The following is a 23,483-nucleotide window of genomic DNA, read 5'->3' on the forward strand; positions in this document are numbered from 1 at the left end:
CAGAATCATTCAAAATATAAGCTATTTTGATTGATTCATCATTCAAATTAGATTTTGAAAGTAAAAATTCCTTATTATAAACCCTCTTGACCGGCGAACTCGGACTCTTCTTAGACGAACTTGAACTATCTGACTTAGACTCTGACTTTGACCCTTCATCCATATCCAACACCTGATCGACAACTTCTTAATTAACTCAGACTCATGATCAGTGTCAGACGCTGTGAATGTTAAATCAATATTGTCTGGTAATTCATCAATGATTTCATACTTTAACTTGATGTTGAGAGCCATATTAACACGTTCCTCATTTGGATTTCTGGGAGAATAACTTTCAAAGATCGGGGGCGGACATCTGTTATACTTGACACTTGGTTTCTTACCAGTATCAGTATCTTCAGTCTTTTCCTTCTTGAAAGCCTCGAGACCTGCAACAGTAGGATAAACACGATCAATCAAATAATCACAAGTAGTATAACTCAATAGTAATCGTTTAATCCTTTCACTCTCAATCTTCTCAAGTTCCAGCTCCTGTTTCAGCTTAGCACAGTCTTCAATATACTCATTGATGACACTCTGCTTTGTCATTAATGTTGCGCTCATTTTGTCATTTGCTTTCTCAATTTCTGAATTTGTCTTTTTCAGACTATCAACTGTTCTGTTCAGTACATCGTATGACTCTTTCACATACTTCACATCAGACAATAAATCTTCTTTAATTTTCTCTAATTCAGCAATTTTCTTGTCTTTCTCCTCAAAAGCTTTGCACGATTCTGAACATTTCAAATATGGTTTTTCAACTTCAACCACCTTTTCAACTATCTTCTCAACTTCGACAGTCTTTTCTACTTCGACAACTTTTTCAATTTCAACTATTTTCTCTACCACTTTCTCCACCTCAACAATTTTTTTCTATTGCACTCTCAGTCACTGCTTCATCTTTTGTTTCTCCAGCTTCTGTTTTCTCCTTTTCGTCAGCGAGTAACTTTGCTGCTTCTAGCTCTCTCTTCAATCTATCAATCTTCTTTTGATACAGCATCTTAACTTTATCTGCGTAGAAAAAATTAAAGCTGTCAGGATCAATGCTTTTTCTACATTTGTTAAGATATTCTTCTTCATCATCAGTATCAACATCGCTTCCTAGATCTGGAAAAATCGGGATTCTTTTCTGATTAGCCTCTTCTTCACCCTGAATTTTGGCAACAAGAGCTGAACCAGGTATGTATGTGTCCCAACTAAAACCCTCGGCAACTTTTTCATCATCTTGATGAATGATTAAAGCTTGCTTCTTTCCATTGTCGATGACATTAGACGATGATGGTTGTTGCTCAAGCTGATGAAAAATTGATTTCTGATAATAATTGCTCTTTTCTTGATTCCCGGTTGCTTCTTGATTTTTACACTCTCGTTTAATATGACCCTTTCCTTTACAACAGAAACAAGTCACTTTTGATTTATCAAATCCTAAAGCAGAATTTGCCAGATCACGAAAACCATCTTTGCCAGTGATTTGTTGAAAATTTTTTCAGCTCTTCTACAAGCACTAGCCAAACACCACTTCACCTCCATCAGTTCAAGTTCCTCTCCATCGGGTCTTCTTTCGTAAGCATTGGATTACCAATTCTCCCTGCAACTAAGCTTTCATACGAATCTAACATGGCGACAAGAGATGCCATGTGTTGTTTAGCCAATTCAGGAGACAGATTTTGACCATTCTGAATGTTCAAAGTCACATTGCACTGAAGATTTGTAGATTTCTGCTGTTGAGGACTTGATGTTGTGCTATTTGGATCAAAACTTGAAAATGATGAAGAATATCCACTACTTTGAGTTGTAGTGCTAGAATTTGGACTTGAAGAACCATCAGCACTAAAAGCAGTACTAATCTTTGGACTTTGACTGGGGTAGCCTCAAACTTGTTCCCTCGATAGTACAAACTGACATCTTGTTTAGCATTTGGATTTGTCATGATAGCCGTTTTCTGAATATCCAATTCCTGCTCTTCAATTTTCTAAATGAATTATGCCAAATTCATGCTCTCGGATTTCCTCATAAGCTTTACAATCATCAAATAAGTTCCCCAGTTCTGTCGGGGTAAAGCCTCAGCTAGCTTATCGACCCACTCATCATCCTCTTTCTTAATGTCCAATCTACCCATTTCCAATACCAGATGACAATATCTATCAATTGTCTGCTTTGTTGTTTCATGATCAAACGCTGTAAACATATCAAACGATTTCTTCAATAAAGCCTTTTTGTTTTTGATCATATCTGCACTCCCTCTGAATTTCTGAATCAAAGCTTCCCAAATTGATCTAGCTGTACCATTATGTTGAAGCAAAACAAAAATATCTTCTTTAACTGCTTGCTGAAGAATGCTGATCATCATCTTTTCACTTGTGTATTTCAACTTGTTAGCTTCTGAAAAATCATTAAAACCCTTTTCAAGCCCACGTTCATTCTTTGGTCTCTCGTAATCTTTCATCAATGAACACCATGCATCAAATTTGTATGCCTGAACCTAGTTCTCAATCGACTTTTCCATCCCTGAAAATCCTCAATGTACATCAGCTTAGGTGGTTTCTGATGAGTTCCCGTCTCATTCTCACTGTACAATGTTTCAGCAGCAGTCATAGGAGCAACCGGTGTAAAACTCTTCAGGCATGATTTGGTAACACGTTTTTCAATAACAGTCAACTTCAAGCAGAATAACCCAAATCAACTTCAAGCGGAATACTCATATTGATTTCAAGCGGAACCACCAGTTTGAACTTCAAGCGAAATATTAGACACAACAACTTCAAGCGAAATACCACAATTTGCAATTTGAAGCGGAATCCCAAACAATTGAAGCGAAATCAACACTTAGTTGAAGCGGAATCTCAAATTTCGCAGCTTCGAGCGGAATCAGTGAAATCTTTTGAAGCGGAATCACAAATTTCGAGCGGGGTCACTATATGTTGGAGCGAAACCACTGAATTCAAGCGGAAACAGAACTTTGTCCGTTCAAGCGAAATCACTTCGAATATCCATTTCACCTATTTTTAAGTCGAATTTTAAACTGATTCTTTTAAGGCTTTGTCAATATGTATTTTTACACAATCTGTGAAAATCTGATCAAATTTTAACCGTTAAAACTTGTTCTGATGAAGAAAGAAGGTGTAGAAGTGGGAAAATGCAATGAAAACAGGCTGATATATGCAGAACTCCTCCTCCTGAGCTCTGATACCAATTGTAGGATGGTTTCCAAGACCCAAACGAGTCAAACAGAAGAGCTCTAATCCGTTTCAGAGGCGGAAACTAAGAAACGGACATGAAAAATAGCTTGTTTCACTTAAATTTGCCTTGTGTATTGATTTCACAGCGATTACAGTCAAACGGCACTTCGGCAGCAGTTCGGTACCGGAAGAATGAAAAGTTGCAAATGATTCCGCTTTGAAGCTATATATAGGCGGCTTGATTCCGCTTGAAAGAGCATGTGACAGTTCAAGCGGAATCAGTTCGGTTCTGATTTCGCTTGAAAATGTAACATCCACTTTCAAGCGGAATCACAAGTTCAAGCGGAATCAGCTCAAATACAATCTAAAACAACCTATTTTCTCGTACAATTAGCCCTGATTTAACATATCTAGAACTAGACTCGATACAAGACGAAGTCAACAGATGATTGCACCAACACTCAACACAATAGGTGGTATGATTTATGTTATATTGTCGGTTAGATAGTTCACACTGTGCATTAGTTAACGTGATAACTGCTATTTGAACCTTGTGTGCTTACTCTTTGTTGTCGTCCCACACTTACGCACTATCGCGACACTTTTCTCACTTACGTTGCTTCATTGTGAAGATCATGAGCGGACGCGGAGGACGTATCAACCTCACTCAAGCCCAGTTGACGGCCTTGATCAATGAACGAGTTGCTGAGGCACTCACAGCTGTCCCTGCGGGAGGTATAACCTGCCATATCAACCCATCTTAGGTCGTTTAGACCCTACCCTCGCAAACCAACTCTTGTGTTTAATCTTGTCTTTTCGCTCTCGCGCGACAGGTCAACATGCTCAGCCTCCTGTGTGTACGTTCAAAACCTTCATGGACTGCCGACCTAGTACTTTCAGCGGCACAGAGGGAGTTGTAGGTCTTCTTCACTGGTTCGAGAAGCTCGAGTCTGTTTTTGAGATGTGTGAATGCCCTGAAGATCGTAGGGTGAAATATGCTACTGGAACACTCGAAGGTGCTGCGTTAACCTGGTGGAAAGCACAAGTTCAACTGCTTGGGTTGGCGGTTGCTAATGCCACCCCATGGAATGACTGATCCAAATGAGTCGTTCAGAGAGGTTCTGATCTATTTCAGGTGCGGAAAACAAGAAATAGACTTAGAAACAGCTAACACTTCACTTTAACTACTGATTGTATTGATCGACAGCAATTACACTGAGTCTTCACACCGGCAGCACTTCGGCATGGAATACAAGGGACTGATACGGATTTCGCTCTAAAGAAACCTATATATAGGCTCGTGATTCCGCCCGAAACCTAATACACCATTTGGAGCGGAATCTGACTCTTGTGATTCCGCCTGAAATCATCCAAATGACATTAGGAGCGGAATTGGGCTTAGGAGCGAAATCAGACTTTACAACACCCAAAACATGTTGTTTTCTCGTAAAACGTGCCCTGATCTAAACAATGTAATCTAAGACTCGATACAAGACGAAGTCGACAGATGCATGCACTAACAGACTCCCCCTCAGATGTTGACGAGTCGTACGTGTCGAGTCTTCTCAAACTTCAGCCCTGATCAGTCTCTGGGCTTCACTCTCTCTTCTCATCTTCAGACTCCCCCTTGCGATATGCTGGCATTCCTCTAGTTCTTCAGCATCATCTGCTTCAGGATCGTTGTCTTGCTTTCACAGGTACATGATCGTTAGCCTGACGCAAACTTTGTCCACAGAATCGAAACCTGGCACATGCTCTATCCACAGAGTCCTTAGGTATCTGAATCTGGCTCTCAAAAGCTTCTCAGAATCGAATGACTTGGCTCTTTAGAAGATTGTTCCAAGATCAAAACTTGGCTCTAGTTCTGCTCAGGATCAATAATCCAGCTCATACTTATCCTGCATAAACTCTACCTCAAAATAGATTTCTCATGTTTTAACTATATAAACATGCACCAACACTGACTCTCTCTCAGATCAAACAAAGAATTTCTGATGAACCAATTGAAAGATTATATTTTGAAAACATTTAATTTCAAAATACATAATTCCCCTCAAATTTTGCTCATCATAATTAGCTCTCGAAATTTTGAAAATCAGCTTTTCAATACCAGTTGTCGAAAATCTTTTTTAATTTTTCAAAAGTTTATGCTAAAACACACCGAAAATCATTTTGGATTTTAAAATGTAAAGAGATGCAGTAAAGAAATATTTATAAACAATATTTTTGTGAGTTTGTGTAAGAGGATCATATCAGTTTTTGAGACAAGTCACGAACACCGTTAAGCTAGATTTCATTTTAAGTTCTAAACAATTCACCTAGACTGTTAGTATACCGGTCCACTTTAAATTTTCACACAAATTTCAGCTGTTCCGAGATACGATACTAATGTCTTAGGAACTTAAACTTATCCGTGTGTCCTACTACTTGAATATACTCCCGTATCCAGATCCCAATATTCAGTCTTACAGGTGAGTATACCACAGATGATATCTGTAAAGGGGTTAGGTGCGAGGGCCGTGAGAGCTCAGGTCGATACTTCCGTATACGCAGAGAGATGACGGCTTCGACTTTTGGTGTGTCCCCTTTAGAGGATCTTTTGTTACAATAGCAATGACTATCAATTTTATTGTTTAATCAATTTGCTGAGGGCTGCGCTTTTTCAAGCATTTGCGGAAAGTATTATACGAGGACTAGGTCAGTATTTCCATACAGCAGAAGTCCCGGGATAATACCCCAGATATCACTGAGCATAAAGACCTAATATCTCAGAATAAGGGACCTTTCAAACAAGATTTCAGGGGTTACCTATATATCCAAGAAGTTGTTACCCACAAAATAAGCAGGTTTGAATTTTTAGGTTTATATCTCATCACAATCTACTAAATGTGTAAAAACCTACTGACATATCCGCAGTGAGATTGTTTATCACATTTTAACTTTCCAATTCTTTAGCATGTTGTGACATTCCACTGATGTACTATCATTTCCTCTTTTATACAACAAAACTCATTTTACATTTTATCATATTTTTGACTTTTTCAAAAATTCTAATGTTTTTGGATTTTCTGAATTTTCTACTCCCCCTAAAATGCAAACACATTTAAAAGGAAATTTGAAAACTATCTAAGCTCTTGACCTAATTACAGAAAAACTCAAAACAAATTGTACAAATAAAGTGACAACCGATATCGAATGGCATCAAATCGCCATTCACTTGGCATAAACAAACAGAACTCCCCCTTTTAACAAACTATTTTTTCATTTATATTTCAAAACACTTAAGTTTGTTTTAATCAAAATGATTTTTCCGGAAAATAAGTTTGTTATAACCACTTATAGGTTCACTTGTAAGTTAGGGGCATGGTTCATCATATTGTTCATCAATCACTTGTGGTAGATCAAGTACAAATTAATGTCCCTGCTTTACCATATGCAAATATGCACCCTCTATACCAATTGTACAAACAATCACCTTTGTCCAGTGTAGGAATAAAACGTCTACACTAGATCATTTTACCAACCAAGATGCCGATTCCTGCTTCTCACTTACCAACCTGGAAGCTCCGGCGAAGTCCTTTACCTGTAAAATTTAAACTCATTCAAAATCTTTCAAACACTCTATTGAAAAACTAGAATAATGCCAATTCCTGATCCACGATTACAAACTTGGGATCTCCGGCGTAGTCCTAAGACTTCAAGGGAAAAGAATTTCCACCCAAGTCTTTTCAGACTTGAGTGTTCTCAATTCTTGCTCAGTAGGGTTGTAAGTTGCCTTTTTAGTTGTATAAAAATCTTTAACCCCTTTTGCTTTTCCATCAAGCATTTTCCCAAAAATTTTCTTAACACTTCCATTAAAAAGTTTTTCGACATCAAACTCATTCTTCTCGGAATAAAACTGATCCGAGATCTCAACTTTACCAATTTTTTGTTTAACTTTCTCAAACTCCAGTGATGGAAATTCATCATCATTCACTGAATCTTTTGTCTCTTCATGTGGCTCTTCTAGCTTTGTGGAACCAGAATCATTGCCGACTTTCTCATCAACTTTCTTAACAACCCACACTTGGTTGTCCTTTGCTTTCTTTTTATAAACATTCTTTTTAGAACACTCACCAACCTCATAAGTTAAGTTTTCAAAAATTTTAAATTTTTCGATTGGTGGTTCAACATCAACAACTTTTTCTTTCAATTTCTCAGAATCTCCCTGTTTTGTCGTGGCATTTTTCAGACAGTTCCATGCAATGTGACCAACTTCATTGCATTTGTAACAGGTTCGAGTCTCTCTTGGATGAAACACTCCAGTTCCATTCCTTTTCTTCTCAGCAAGAAACTCCTGGTTTGATTGTTTCCAGCAAGGTTTCTTCTGTTCTTCTTCTGAACTCCCACCTGAAACAAATTCTGTTTTTGTTTTAGAATTTTTCTCATTTTTATAATTTTCTGGTGGAATAAAACCTATACCTTTCTTTTTGTAGCTACCATTATGGTTTGGTTTCTTTTGAAAACCAGAACCAAAATTGTAACCTTTTTTCTTGTTTAAACGTTGTTGAACTCTTGAAGTGTCTTTTTTAGGTTTTTCCAGTAAGATTTAAATCTTTTATATCAGAAATATTAATTTCTGTCATTTTGAAAACCTTTTTGATCATGTCAAAACGAACACTTCTTATTGGAAACTCCATGTCAGAGTATAACTTGTCAGAATCATTCAAAGTATATGCTACCTCGAATGTTTCATCATTCAAGTTCGATTTTGATAACAAAAACTCTTTACTGTAAGCCTTTTTGACTGACGACTTTGGACCATTGACTGACGAACTTAACCCTCCAGATTCAGACTTTGACTCAGACTCCTCATCAGTATGCAACACCTGATCGACCACCTTTTTGATTAACTCAGACTCATGATCAGTGTCAGACGAGGTAAACGTGACGTCAATGTTTTCTGGTATCAGTTGTATCGGTTTTTAACTTTATATTGACTGCTTTTTCAAGTTGCTCCTCATTTGGCTTCCTAGGAGAATACCCTTCCCAGATCGAAGCCGGACACTTGTTATAGCTAACAGTCGGTTTCTTACCAGTATCCTTTTTCTTCGGCTTGTCGTCTTGGAAAGCTTCCATACCTGCAACAGTCAGAGTAGAAGTTGATAGCTTTCTGCTTCGACATCATCACAACATTCATCATTGTCAAAGCGTTCTCTCTTTCTGAGTATGTCTTTTGAAGACCAGTCACTGTTCTGTTCTGTTCAAGACATCATAAGATTCTTTCACATAATTGAGATTGAATAGTAATTGCTCTTTGTTCTTTTCAGACTCAGCCAGCTTTTCATCTTTGGCTGCACATTCTTTGCAAGATTCCAAGCACTTCAAGCAAGGCTTGATGACTTCCACAATCTTTTCTACTTCGACAAATTTCTCTACTTTGATCCCTTTTTCAGCTTCAGTCACCTTTTCTTCTTCTTTCACTTGCTCAGTCTCAACCATCTCCTCAGCAACACTTTCAATGTTCTCATTCTAAACAACATTTTCAACTTTCATTTCTTGTTGTTCTTTTGCAGCTCGTTTTTCCTTCAGCTTCTCTAGACGATCTGCAAAATAAAAATGAAAACTTTCAGGAGACAGATGAGATTTTACAATGTTAATATGTTTTTCTTCTTCATCGTCACTACTGTCATCATTTGGTGACTGATCAAACTCGATTGGTTTTTCAGACACATCATCCGAAGAACCAGAAACAGATGGTGTCTGATCAAAGACAACTTCTTTTTCTGAACTCGCATCACTTTGTGAACTCTCATCTGCACTCTGTGAGCTTTCATCAGAAACAACAGACTTTACAGTTTCACCAATAGATTTCATCCATACAGTAAACATATCAGGTTCTTTCACAATCTTTGCAATGAATGCTTTAAAATCTCCTTTTTCATCAACAAACATATCCCAGCTGAAGCCTTCAGGTAATCTTTCATTATCCTGATTGACTAAACAGACTTTGCTTTCTGGTGATATGTATTCGTTCCAGTTAAAATCCACCACACATGCTCTCTTTGAATCCTCGATTCTTCTACCATGAGCCACCTGCGGTTCTTGTTGTTGTTGTTGACCAACCTGTTGATAAATGGTTTCCGGTAATAGTCATCTTTTCCGAACGGATTCTGAGCTCCACTAGCTTCCCTGTTTTTGCACTCCCTCTTGAAATGACCTTTCTCCCTGCATCGAAAACAAGTAACTTTAGATTTGTCAAAACCTAAAGTAGAAACATGTGCATCAAGAAAGTCATTTCTCCCAGTAATCAGCTTGAATTTTTCAGCTCGTCTAAGAACACTAGCAAGACACCATTTAATGTCCAGTGATGGAAATTCATCATCATTCACTGAATCTTTTGTCTCAACCTGTGGCTCTTCTGGCTTTGTGGAACCAGAATCATTGCCGACTTTCTCATCAACTTTCTTAACAACCCACACTTGGTTGTCCTTTGCTTTCTTTTTATAAACATTCTTTTTAGAACACTCACCAACCTCATAAGTTGAGTTTTTAAAAATTTTAAATTTTTCGATTGGTGGTTCAACATCAACAACTTTTTCTTTCAATTTCTCAGAATCTCCCTGTTTTGTCTTGGCATTTTTCGGACAGTTCCATGCAATGTGACAAACTTCATTACATTTGTAACAGGTTCGAGTCTCTCTTGGATGAAACACTCCAGTTCCATTCCTTTTTCTTCTCAACAAGAAACTCCTAGTTTGATTGTTTCCAGAAAGGTTTCTTCTGTTGTTCTTCTGAACTTCCACTTGAAAAAATTCTGTTTTTGTTTTAGAATTTTTCTCATTTTTATAATTTTCTGGTGGAATAAAACCTATACCTTTCTTTTTGTAGCTACCATTATGGTTTGGTTTCTTTTGAAAACCAGAACCAAAATTGTAACCTTTTTTCTTGTTTAAACGTTGTTGAACTCTTGAAGTCTATTTTTTAGGTTTTCCAGTAAGATTTAAATCTTTTATTTCAGAAATATTAATTTCTGTCATTTTGAAAACATTTTTGATCATGTCAAAACAAACACTTCTTATTGGAAACTCCCTGTCAGAGTATAACTTGTCAGAGTCATTCAAAGTATATGCTACCTCGAATGTTTCATCATTCAAGTTCGATTTTGATAACAAAAACTCTTTACTGTAAGCCTTTTTGACTGACGACTTTGGACCATTGACTGACGAACTTAACCCTCCAGATTCAGACTTTGACTCAGACTCCTCATCAGTATCCAACACCTGATCGACCACCTTTTTGATTAACTCAGACTCATGATCAGTGTCAGACGAGGTAAACGTGACGTTAATGTTTTCTGGTAATTCATCAGTTGTATCGGTTTTTAACTTTATATTGACTGCTTTTTCAAGTTGCTCCTCATTTGGTTTCCTAGGAGAATACCCTTCCCAGATCGAAGGCAGACACTTGTTATAGCTAACAGTCGGATTCTTACCAGTATCCTTTTTCTTCGGCTTGTCGTCTTGGAAAGCTTCCATACCTGCAACAGTCGGAGTAGAAGTTGATAGCTTTCTGCTTCGACATCATCACAACATTCATCATTGTCAAAGCGTTCTCTCTTTCTGAGTTTGTCTTTTGAAGACCAGTCACTGTTCTGTTCTGTTCAAGACATCATAAGATTCTTTCACATAATTGAGATTGAACAGTAGTTGCTCTTTGTTCTTTTTATACTCAGCCAGCTTTTCATCTTTGGCTGCACATTCTTTGCAAGATTCCAAGCACTTCAAGCAAGGCTTGATGACTTCCACAATCTTTTCTACTTCGACAAATTTCTCTACTTTGATCCCTTTTTCAGCTTCAGTCACCTTTTCTTCTTCTTTCACTTTCTCAGTCTCAACCATCTCCTCAGCAACACTTTCAATGTTCTCATTCTGAACAACATTTTCAACTTTCATTTCTTGTTGTTCTTTTGCAGCTCGTTTTTCCTTCAGCTTCTCTAGACGATCTACAAAATAAAAATGAAAACTTTCAGGAGACAGATGAGATTTTACAATGTTAATATGTTTTTCTTCTTCATCGTCACTACTGTCATCAGTTGGTGACTGATCAAACTCGATTGATTTTTCAGACACATCATCCGAAGAACCTGAAATAGATGGTGTCTGATCAAAGACAACTTCTTTTTCTGAACTCGCATCACTTTGTGAACTCTCATCTGCACTCTGTGAGCTTTCATCAGAAACAACAGACTTTACAGTTTCACCAATAGATTTCATCCATGCAGTAAACATATCAGGTTCTTTCACAATCTTTGCAATGAATGCTTTAAAATCTCCTTTTTCATCAACAAACATATCCCAGCTGAAGCCTTCAGGTAATCTTTCATTATCCTGATTGACTAAACAGACTTTGCTTTCTGGTGATATGTATTCGTTCCAGTTAAAATCCACCACACACGCTCTCTTTGAATCCTCGATTCTTCTACCATGAGCCACCTGCGGTTCTTGTTGTTGTTGTTGACCAACCTGTTGATAAATGGCTTTCCGGTAATAGTCATCTTTTCCGAACGGATTCTGAGCTCCACTAGCTTCCCTGTTTTTTCACTCCCTCTTGAAATGACCTTTCTCCCTGCATCGAAAACAAGTAACTTTAGATTTGTCAAAACCTAAAGTAGAAACATGTGCATCAAGAAAGTCATTTCTCCCAGTAATCAGCTTGAATTTTTCAGCTCGTCTAAGAACACTAGCAAGACACCATTTAATGTCCAGTGATGGAAATTAATCATCATTCACTGAATCTTTTGTCTCAACCTGTGGCTCTTCTGGCATTGTGGAACAGAATCATTGCCGACTTTCTCATCAACTTTCTTAACAACCCACACTTGGTTGTCCTTTGCTTTCTTTTTATAAACATTCTTTTTAGAACACTCACCAACCTCATAAGTTGAGTTTTCAAAAATTTTAAATTTTTCGATTGGTGGTTCAACATCAACAACTTTTTCTTTCAATTTCTTAGAATCTCCCTGTTTTATCTTGGCATTTTTCGGACAGTTCCATGCAATGTGACCAACTTCATTGCATTTGTAACAGGTTCGAGTCTCTCTTGGATGAAACACTCCAGTTCCATTCCTTTTCTTCTCAGCAAGAAACTCCTAGGTTGATTGTTTCCAGAAAGGTTTCTTCTGTTGTTCTTCTGAACTTCCACTTGAAAAAATTCTGTTTTTGTTTTAGAATTTTTCTCATTTTTATAATTTTCTGGTGGAATAAAACCTATACCTTTCTTTTTGTAGCTAGCATTATGGTTTGGTTTCTTTTGAAAACCAGAACCAAAATTGTAACCTTTTTTCTTGTTTAAACGTTGTTGAACTCTTGAAGTGTATTTTTTAGGTTTTCCAGTAAGATTTAAATCTTTTATTTCAGAAATATTAATTTCTGTTATTTTGAAAACCTTTTTGATCATGTGAAAACGAACACTTCTTATTGGTAACTCCCTGTCAGAGTATAACTTGTCAGAGTCATTCAAAGTACATGCTACCTCGAATGTTTCATCATTCAAGTTCGATTTTGATAACAAAAACTCTTTACTGTAAGCCTTTTTGACTGACGACTTTGGACCATTGACTAACGAACTTAACCCTCCAGATTCAGACTTTGACTCAGACTCCTCATCAGTATCCAACACCTGATCGACCACCTTTTTGATTAAATCAGACTCTTGATCAGTGTCAGACGAGGTAAACGTGACGTCAATGTTTTCTGGTAATTCATCAGTTGTATCGGTTTTTAACTTTATATTGACTGCATTTTCAAGTTGCTCCTCATTTGGTTTCCTAGGAGAATACCCTTCCCAGATCGAAGGCGGACACTTGTTATAGCTAACAGTCGGTTTCTTACCAGTATCCTTTTTCTTCGGCTTGTAGTCTTGGAAAGCTTCCATACCTGCAACAGTCGGAGTAGAAGTTGATAGCTTTCTGCTTCGACATCATCACAACATTCATCATTGTCAAAGCGTTCTCTCTTTCTGAGTTTGTTTTTTGAAGACCAGTCACTGTTCTGTTCTGTTCAAGACATCATAAGATTCTTTCACATAATTGAGATTGAACAGTAATTGCTCTTTGTTCTTTTCATACTCAGCCAGCTTTTCATCTTTGGCTGCACATTCTTTGCAAGATTCAAAGCACTTCAAGCAAGGCTTGATGACTTCCACAATCTTTTCTACTTCGACAAATTTCTCTACTTTGATCCCTTTTTCAGCTTCAGTCACCTTTTCTTCTTCTTTCACTTGCTCAGTCTCAACCATCTCCTCAGCAACACTTTCAATGTTCTCATTCTGAACAACATTTTCAACTTTCATTTCTTGTTGTTCTTTTGCAGCTCGTTTTTCCTTCAGCTTCTGTAGACGATCTGCAAAATAAAAATGAAAACTTTCAGGAGACAGATGAGATTTTACAATGTTAATATGTTTTTCTTCTTCATCGTCACTACTGTCATCATTTGGTGACTGATCAAACTCGATTGGTTTTTCAGACACATCATCCGAAGAACCAGAAACAGATGGTGTCTGATCAAAGACAACTTCTTTTTCTGAACTCGCATCACTTTGTGAACTCTCATCTGCACTCTGTGAGCTTTCATCAGAAACAACAGACTTTACAGTTTCACCAATAGATTTCATCCATACAGTAAACATATCAGGTTCTTTCACAATCTTTGCAATGAATGCTTTAAAATCTCCTTTTTCATCAACAAGCATATCCTAGCTGAAGCCTTCAGGTAATCTTTCATTATCCTGATTGACTAAACAGACTTTGCTTTCTGGTGATATGTATTCGTTCCAGTTAAAATCCACCACACATGCTCTCTTTGAATCCTCGATTCTTCTACCATGAGCCACTTGCGGTTCTTGTTGTTGTTGTTGACCAACCTGTTGATAAATGGCTTTCCGGTAATAGTCATCTTTTCCGAACGGATTCTGAGCTCCACTAGCTTCCCTGTTTTTGCACTCCCTCTTGAAATGACCTTTCTCCCTGCATCGAAAACAAGTAACTTTAGATTTGTCAAAACCTAAAGTAGAAACATGTGCATCAAGAAAGTCATTTCTCTCAGTAATCAGCTTGAATTTTTCAGCTCGTCTAAGAACACTAGCAAGACACCATTTAATGTCCAGTGATGGAAATTCATCATCATTCACTGAATCTTTTGTCTCAACCTGTGGCTCTTCTGGCTTTGTGGAACCAGAATCATTGCTGACTTTCTCATCAACTTTCTTAACAACCCACACTTGGTTGTCCTTTGCTTTCTTTTTATAAACATTCTTTTTAGAACACTCACCAACCTCATAAGTTGAGTTTTCAAAAATTTTAAATTTTTCGATTGGTGGTTCAACATCAACAACTTTTTCTTTCAATTTCTCAGAATCTCCCTATTTTGTCTTGGCATTTTTCGGACAGTTCCATGCAATGTGACCAACTTCGTTGCATTTGTAACAGGTTCGAGTCTCTCTTGGATGAAACACTCCAGTTCCATTCCTTTTCTTCTCAGCAAGAAACTCCTGGTTTGATTGTTTCCAGAAAGGTTTCTTTTGTTCTTCTTCTTAACTTCCACTTGAAAAAATTCTGTTTTTGTTTTAGAATTTTTCTCATTTTTATAATTTTCTGGTGGAATAAAACCTATACCTTTCTTTTTGTAGCTACCATTATGGTTTGGTTTCTTTTGAAAACCATAACCAAAATTGTAACCTTTTTTCTTGTTTAAACGTTGTTGAACTTTTGAAGTGTATTTTTTAGGTTTTCAAGTAAGATTTAAATCTTTTATTTCAGAAATACTAATTTCTGTCATTTTGAAAACCTTTATGATCATGTCAAAACGAACACTTCTTATTGGAAACTCCCTGTCAGAGTATAACTTATCAGAATCATTCAAAGTATATGCTACTTCGAATGTTTCATCATTCAAGTTCGATTTTGATAACAAAAACTCTTTACTGTAAGCCTTTTTGACTGACGACTTTGGACCATTGACTGACGAACTTAACCCTCCAGATTCAGACTTTGACTCAGACTCCTCATCAGTATCCAACACTTGATCGACCACTTTTTTGATTAACTCAGACTCATGATCAGTGTCAGCCGAGGTAAACGTGACGTCAATGTTTTCTGGTAATTCATCAGTTGTATCGGTTTTTAACTTTATATTGACTGCTTTTTAAAGTTGCTCCTCATTTGTTTTCCTTGGAGAATACCCTTCCCAGATCGGAGGCGGACACTTGTTATAGCTAAGAGTCGGTTTCTTACCAGTATCCTTTTTCTTCGGCTTGTCGTCTTGGAAAACTTCCATACCTGCAACAGTTGGAGTAGAAGTTGATAGCTTTCTGCTTCGACATCATCACAGCATGGAAGTTGATAGCTTTCTGCTTCGACATCATCACAGCATTCATCATTGTCAAAGCGTTCTCTCTTTCTGAGTTTGTCTTTTGAAGACCAGTCACTGTTCTGTTCTGTTCAAGACATCATAAGATTCTTTCACATAATTGAGATTGAACAGTAATTGCTCTTTGTTCTTTTCATACTCAGCCAGCTTTTCATCTTTTGCTGCACATTCTTTGCAAGATTCCAAGCACTTCAAGCAAGGCTTGATGACTTCCATAATCTTTTCTACTTCGACAAATTTCTCTACTTTGATCACTTTTTCAGCTTCAGTCACCTTTTCTTCTTCTTTCACCTGCTCAGTCTTAACCATCTCCTCAGCAACACTTTCAATGTTCTCATTCTGAACAACATTTTCAACTTTCATTTCTTGTTGTTCTTTTGCAGCTCGTTTTTCCTTCAGCTTATCTAGACGATCTGCAAAATAAAAATGAAAACTTTTAGGAGACAGATGAGATTTTATAATGTTAATATGTTTTTCTTCTTCATCGTCACTACTGTCATCAGTTGGTGACTGATCAAACTCGATTGATTTTTCAGACACATCATCCGAAGAACCAGAAACAGATGGTGTCTAATCAAAGACAACTTCTTTTTCTGAACTCGCATCACTTTGTGAACTCTCATCTGCACTCTATGAGCTTTCATCAGAAACAACAGACTTTACAGTTTCACCAATAGATTTCATCCATGAAGTAAACATATCAGGTTGTTTCACAATCTTTGCAATGAATGCTTTAAAATCTCCTTTTTCATCAACAAACATATCCCAGCTGAAGCCTTCAGGTAATCTTTCATTATCCTGATTGACTAAACAGACTTTGCTTTCTGGTGATATGTATTCGTTCCAGTTAAAATCCACCACACATGCTCTCTTTGAATCCTCGATTCTTCTACCATGAGCCACCTGCGGTTCTTGTTGTTGTTGTTGACCAACCTGTTGATAAATGGCTTCCCGGTAATAGTCATCTTTTCCGAACGGATTCTGAGCTCCACTAGCTTCCCTGTTTTTGCACTCCCTCTTGAAATGACCTTTCTCCCTGCATCGAAAACAAGTAACTTTAGATTTGTCAAAACCTAAAGTAGAAACAAGTGCATCAAGAAAGTCATTTCTCCCAATAATCAGCTTGAATTTTTCAGCTCGTCTAAGAACACTAGCAAGACACCATTTAATGTCCATCAGTTCCATCTCTTCGGCGTCTAACTGATCGTAATCTTCCTTTGTGAGCATAGGATTTCCGATCCACCCAGCCACTAAACCTTCATGAGATAGCAATACAGATCCTAGTAAAGCCATGTGATCTTTTGCAGTTTCCTCCGAAAAACTTTGACCTTCTGGAAGATTCAAAGCAATGTTGCACTGGATCACATAACCATTTCCAGTTTTTGCACTCTGATCTGAACACTAGATGTTGAATCTTTCGGATTAACACTTGGGTATGAGGAAAATCCACTGCTGCTTTTGTTTGGACTTTGATCGACTTTTACCGTTGAATCCCCAGCACTAAATGCAGTTTGGATTTTTTTGGCTTCGTTCAGCTTCTGGAACACTACCTTTATAATACATCTTGACATCCTGTTGACCACTTGGACTGTTCATCCTCGCGATCTTTTGCTGTTCCAGATCCTGGCTTTCAATCTTCTCAATGAACTGAGAAATAGTTAATCCATCATAAACACCCGTATTCTTTAGAGTCATCAAATATGTACCCCACTCCTTTTGCGGTAGAGCATCGGCTAATTTGTCTACCCATTCTTCAGGCTCTTTTGTAATACTCAACATCAACATGGTTCGCACCAAGTGGCAGTAACGTTTAATCAGCTTCTTCGTATCTTCTCCCGGTAAACTACTGAACAAAACAAACTCTTTCTTGAGCAACGCCTTCTTGCTCTTAATCATGTTCTCACTACCCTCAAACTTGATTCGAAGAGCATCCCAAATCGATTTCGATGTTTTGTCATGTTGAAGCAGGATAAAGATGTCTTCTTTGATTGCCTGTTGTAACAAACTAATCATCATCTTTTCGGCTTTGTACATATCCTATTCTTGATCACTAAACTAAGATATTGTTTTCACAACTTGTAATTCAGTACGTGGCAAAACATATTTCTTCAGTATACACTCCCATGACCTAAGATGATTTGCCTGAACCCAGTTTTCGAATCTGTCTTTTCATCCGTAATACTCTTCGATACTCATTAGTTTCGAGGGTTTTTGTAACGTTCCAGTCTCGTTTTCCAAGTTCATATTCTGAGCAATTGAAGCCGGAGTAGTTGGAGATGAAGCGAACGCGTTGTAGAACTCCTCACTCATGATTACGTATCACGTTTTTCAAAAACAGTTACTTAGATATTGTAGGATCGTGTGACTGATCCAAATGAGTCGTTCAGAGAGGTTCTGATCTATTTCAGGTGCGGAAAACAAGAAATAGATTAGAAACAGCTAACACTTCACTTTAACTACTGATTGTATTGATCTTACAGCAATTACACTGAGTCTTCACACCGGCAGCACTTCGGCATGGAATGCAAGGGACTGATACTGATTTCGCTCTAAAGAAACCTATATATAGGCTCGTGATTCCGCCCCAAACCTAATACACCATTTGGAGCGAAATAGCAAACAACCCTTAGGAGCGAAATCAGAACTTGCACAGAAGCAGAATCAGAAGATTCTTTGGAGCGGAATCCCAAAGATTGTCTTCTGGAGCGGAATCAAACCCTTATCTCGAGCGAAATCAGGAATGGTCAGTTTAAGCAGAATCAGCTCGGAGTCCATTTTTGTCCATTTTTAGTCTGATTTAAGCTATGAAACTTTCAAGGGTTTGTCTATGTCCAATTTTAAACAATCTGTAAAAATTTGAACTGATTTTGACCGTTAGAACTTTCTGAAATGATGAAAGAAGGTGTAGAAACTAGAAATTTCAATGAAATTCGGCTGTAAACTGTAGAACTCTCCAACTGGCTCTGATACCAATTGTAGGATCGTGCGACTGATCCAAATGAATCGTTCAGAGACGTTCTGATCTATTTCAGGCGCGAAAAACAAGAAATAGACTTAGAAACAGCTAACACTTCACTTTAACTACTGATTGTATTGATCTGACAGCAATTACACTGAGTCTTCACACCGGCAGCACTTCGGCATGGAATACAAGGGACTGATACTGATTTCACTCTAAAGAAACCTATATATAGGCTTGTGATTCCGCCCGAAACCTAATACACCGTTTGGAGCGGAATCTGACTCTTGTGAGTCCGCCTGAAATCATCCAAATGACATTAGGAGCGAAATTGGGCTTAGGAGCGAAATCAGACTTTACAACACCCTAAACATGTTGTTTTCTCGTAAAACGTGCCCTGATCTAAACAATGTAATCTATGACTCGATACAAGACGAAGTCGACAGATGCATGCACTAACACAAGGAAGAGTACTGCGGTCGTGACGACATCCACAAGCTGGAGGTGGAATTTTTCAATTTGAAGATGACAGGGTCTGAGATCGAGGCATACACGAAGAGGTCAAACGAGCTGGCCATCTTGTGTCCTATAATGGTGGACCCTCCCATCAAACGTATTGAGCTCTACCTCAAGGGTCTTGTACCAGAGATTCAGAGTCACGTAACCTCAACTAATCTTGGCACCATTCAGCAAATCATCAAGTTGGCTCATCGTCTCACTGATCAGGCAGTTGAGCAAAACAGGTTGCCCAAGCGTATTAGCGCTATTACTTCTGATGCTCCCAATGATAACAAGTGCAATTGGGATGGAAATTTGGGCAAGGGTTCTACTTCAGCTCAGTCCCAACAGCGAAAGACAGATGAGTACAGGAGCCCCGGTCAGCAGCCTTCTGGAAATCAAGGGCAGGGTGGATACAAGGGGAATCGCCCCAAATGTAATCGCTGCAACTTGCACCACAGTGGGCTATGTAATAAAGGCAACTGTCATCGGTGCAACAAGCCTGGGCACATTGCAAGGGATTGCAGGAGTCAGCGTCCAGCAAATCAGAACCGACAGCATCAGCAAGCCCCACCAAATCAACGCCAGCAGCAGCAACCACAAGGTAACAACAAAGGGTGCTTTCACTGTGGTGCTGAGGGCCATTTCAAGAAAGACTGCCCCCAGCTAAATCAGAACCACAACAACAACAATCAGGGGAATGGAAACGGCAATGGGGGAAACAACAATGGTAATGGGGCAAGGGGTCGTGCGTTCGTGATTGGTCAGGGTGATGCAAGGAACGATCCCAACATTATGATGGGTAAGTTTCTTCTGGATGATTCCTTTGTTACTGTTTTATTTGATTCGGGTGCCGATACTAGCTACGTGTCCTTAAAAGTTAGTCAGATGCTTAAGCGTACTCCAACACTTTTGAACACCAAGCACATCGTACAGTTTGCGAATGGTAAAAGTTTAGAGGCTACACATGTAGTTAAGGGTTGCAAGCTTGTCCTTGCCGATCAGACCTTTTCTATCGACCTCATTCCTATCGTTCTGGGTAGTTTTGACGTTGTCATTGGGATGGATTGGTTATCTCAACACCAAGCGGAGATTATTTGCAAAGAGAAAATCGTCCGTATCCCTCGTTCTGGTAAAGAACCCCTCGTGATTTGCGGCGACAAGGGTGGTGCTGTTGTAGGCATCATCTCTTTCCTTAAGGCCCAGAAGTGTTAGCGAAAGGGCCACACTGCTATTCTAGCCCTCGTTTCTGATTCATCCGCTGAAGAAAGGACGATAGAACCTATTGCGCGCGACTTTCCTGAGGTATTTCCTGAGGAATTACCTGGTCTTCTGCCTCATCGTCAAGTTGAATTTCAAATCGAGCTAGCTCCTAGAGAAGCACCAGTAGCTCGAGCACCATATCGTCTAGCTCCATCAGAACTCGAAGAACTGTCTACACAACTACAAGAACTCCTGGAAAAGGGTTTCATACGTCCTAGCTCTTCGCCTTGGGGAGCTCCAGTGTTATTCGTAAAGAAGAAAGATGGTCCCTTCAGAATGTGTATTGACTACCGCGAACTCAACAAGGTGACCGTGAAAAATCGTTATCCTCTTCCACGCATTGACGATTTGTTCGAGCAGTTGCAGGGGTCGAGCTTCTACTCCAAGATTGACCTAAGGTCAGGCTACCATCAACTGAGAGTCCAAGAAGAGGATGTCCCTAGGACAGCATTCAGGACTCGGTATGGGCATTACGAGTTCCTGGTTATGCCTTTCGGATTGACGAATGGACCTGCAGTCTTCATGGATCTCATGAACCGAGTGTGCAAGCCTTACCTGGATAAGTTTGTCATAGTATTCATCGACGACATCCTGATCTATTCTAAGAGTCAGGAGGAACACGAGCAACATCTGAGGCTTATTCTGGAACTTCTTCGAAAAGAGCAGTTGTATGCCAGGTTTTCGAAATGTGACTTCTGGCTTCGCGAAGTCCATTTTTCTAGGCCATGTGGTAAACAAGGATGGGATTCATGTTGATCCATCCAAGGTTGACTCGATCAAGAACTGGCCTGCACCCCGTACACCAACAAAAATCCGCCAATTCTTGGGTTTGGCAGGGTATTACAGAAGGTTTATCAAAGATTTCTCCAAGATTGCGCAACCTCTCACTTCACTGACTCAGAAAGGTGTCACCCATCGTTGGGGTGACGCACAGGAGTCCGCATTTCAGCACCTGAAAGATAGACTTTGTAGCACGCCTATCCTCTCATTGCCCGAAGGCACAATTGATTTTGTGGTTTACTGTGACGCTTCCATCCAAGGACTTGGTTGCGTGTTGATGCAACGTTACAAGGTCATTGCCTACGCATCGCGCCAACTTAAGGTTCAAAAAAGGAACTACACTACACACGACCTGGAATTGGAAGCAGTTGTTTTCGCACTTAAGATATGGAGACATTACCTGTACGGTACAAAGTGCACCATTTACTCCGATCACAGGAGTCTCGAGCATATCTTCAAGCAAAAGGAGTTAAATATGCAACAACGCCGATGGGTCGAACTCTTGAACGATTATGAATGCGCTATCAAATTCCATCCGGGCAAGGCCAATGTTGTGGCCGACGCCCTCAGTCGAAAGGACACTATACCGAAGCGTGTACGTGCGTTACAGCTTACCATCCAATCTAACCTTCCCGCTCAGATTCACGATGCTCAGGTTGAAGCATTGAAAGCAGAAAACATCAGGGCTGAGTCCCTACGAGGGTCGAGGCAACGGCTAGAACAAAAGGAAAACGGCGCCTACTATGTTAACGGACGCATCTGGGTTCCATTTTATGGAGGCTTACGCGAGCTTGTGATGGATGAAGCACATAAGTCTCGTTATTCAGTACATCCTGGTTCGGATAAGATGTACCACGACCTAGAGACTACATACTGGTGGCCTGGTATGAAAGCCAGCATAGCAACCTACGTCAGTAAATGCTTGACTTATGCTAGGGTCAAGGTCGAATACCAGAAACCATCAGGCCCACTTCAACAACCAGAGATACCTAAATGGAAATGGGAGAAAATTTCCATGGATTTCGTTACTGGCCTGCCCAGATCCCAACGCGGAAACGATACCATTTGGGTGATCGTGGATCGACTGACCAAGTCTGCACATTTTCTGGCTATCAAGGAAACGGATAAGTTTTCTACTCTAGCAGACATTTACCTAAAGGAAGTGGTATCAAGGCACGGAGTGCCAACCTCCATCATTTCTGATCGTGACGCACGTTTTACTTCGGAACTGTGGCAAGCCATGCACAAGTCTTTTGGCTCACGTTTAGATATGAGCACTGCTTATCACCCACAGACGAATGGGTAATCTGAACGCACCATCCAGACCCTTGAAGACATGCTCAGGGCATGTGTAATCGATTTTGGTAATGGCTAGGAAAAGCATCTTCCGCTAGTGGAGTTTTCGTATAACAACAGTTACCACACCAGCATCCAGGCCGCTCCGTTTGAGGCATTGTACGGACGGAAATGCCGATCACCTCTCTGCTGGGCAGAAGTTGGTGACAGTCAAATCACTTGCCCAGAACTTGTAGTAGATACAACTGAGAAGATTGCTCGGATACGACAACGAATGGCGGCAGCTCGTGACCGTCAGAAAAGCTATGCTGATAAGCGAAGAAAGCCACTCGAGTTCCAGGTTGGGGATCGAGTGCTACTCAAAGTCTCACCTTGGAAAGGTGTAGTTCGTTTTGGCAAATGAGGCAAGCTCAATCCGCGTTATGTCGGACCGTTCGAAATCATTGAGAAATGTTAGGATTGGAGGCTGTCATTGTAACGTCCGTATTTGCGTCTAGAAGAAATGACATCCAAAAGACGCTAGAAAACATAAACTTTTAAAATGTACGAATCTTTCACAACCTAAAAGGTAAAAACGCTAGTAACAATAACACATGATTTTAACAAAATTTGGGCATGACCCGTCCGTAAAACGAGTATGCCCCTGTTTTAACCACAATCAAAACAATATCATTCTACAAGGTACTACTAAAACTAAAACATCAAGTACTTAAAAGGCGTTTTACTAACAACTTGTACAAAAGTATTTTGACCCAACACATTAACATAAGTTTGCGGAAGCACTTAGTAAGACATATTTTGATCATGTGCTCGCTCCATTTCGCCGAGTCGCCTAAGTTGAGGTTTTACCTACATTCAATGACAAGACTTCAAAAGTTAGTCGTAATTCTCATTTAACTCAATGTAACAACATATTAGCTTCATTCGTTTATATACTTTCATTATTCTCACGCATTCGATTTACCCAATTAAATGGGTACTGGCATATACCCTCATAATGAGGTTCAAGCTTATCACTTACGACCCGGTAACATCGGGTTAATTGCTTTCAACATAAATCTT

This window comes from Helianthus annuus, chromosome 11 (genome assembly GCF_002127325.2).
Source record: "Helianthus annuus cultivar XRQ/B chromosome 11, HanXRQr2.0-SUNRISE, whole genome shotgun sequence".
Lineage (NCBI taxonomy): Eukaryota > Viridiplantae > Streptophyta > Magnoliopsida > Asterales > Asteraceae > Helianthus > Helianthus annuus.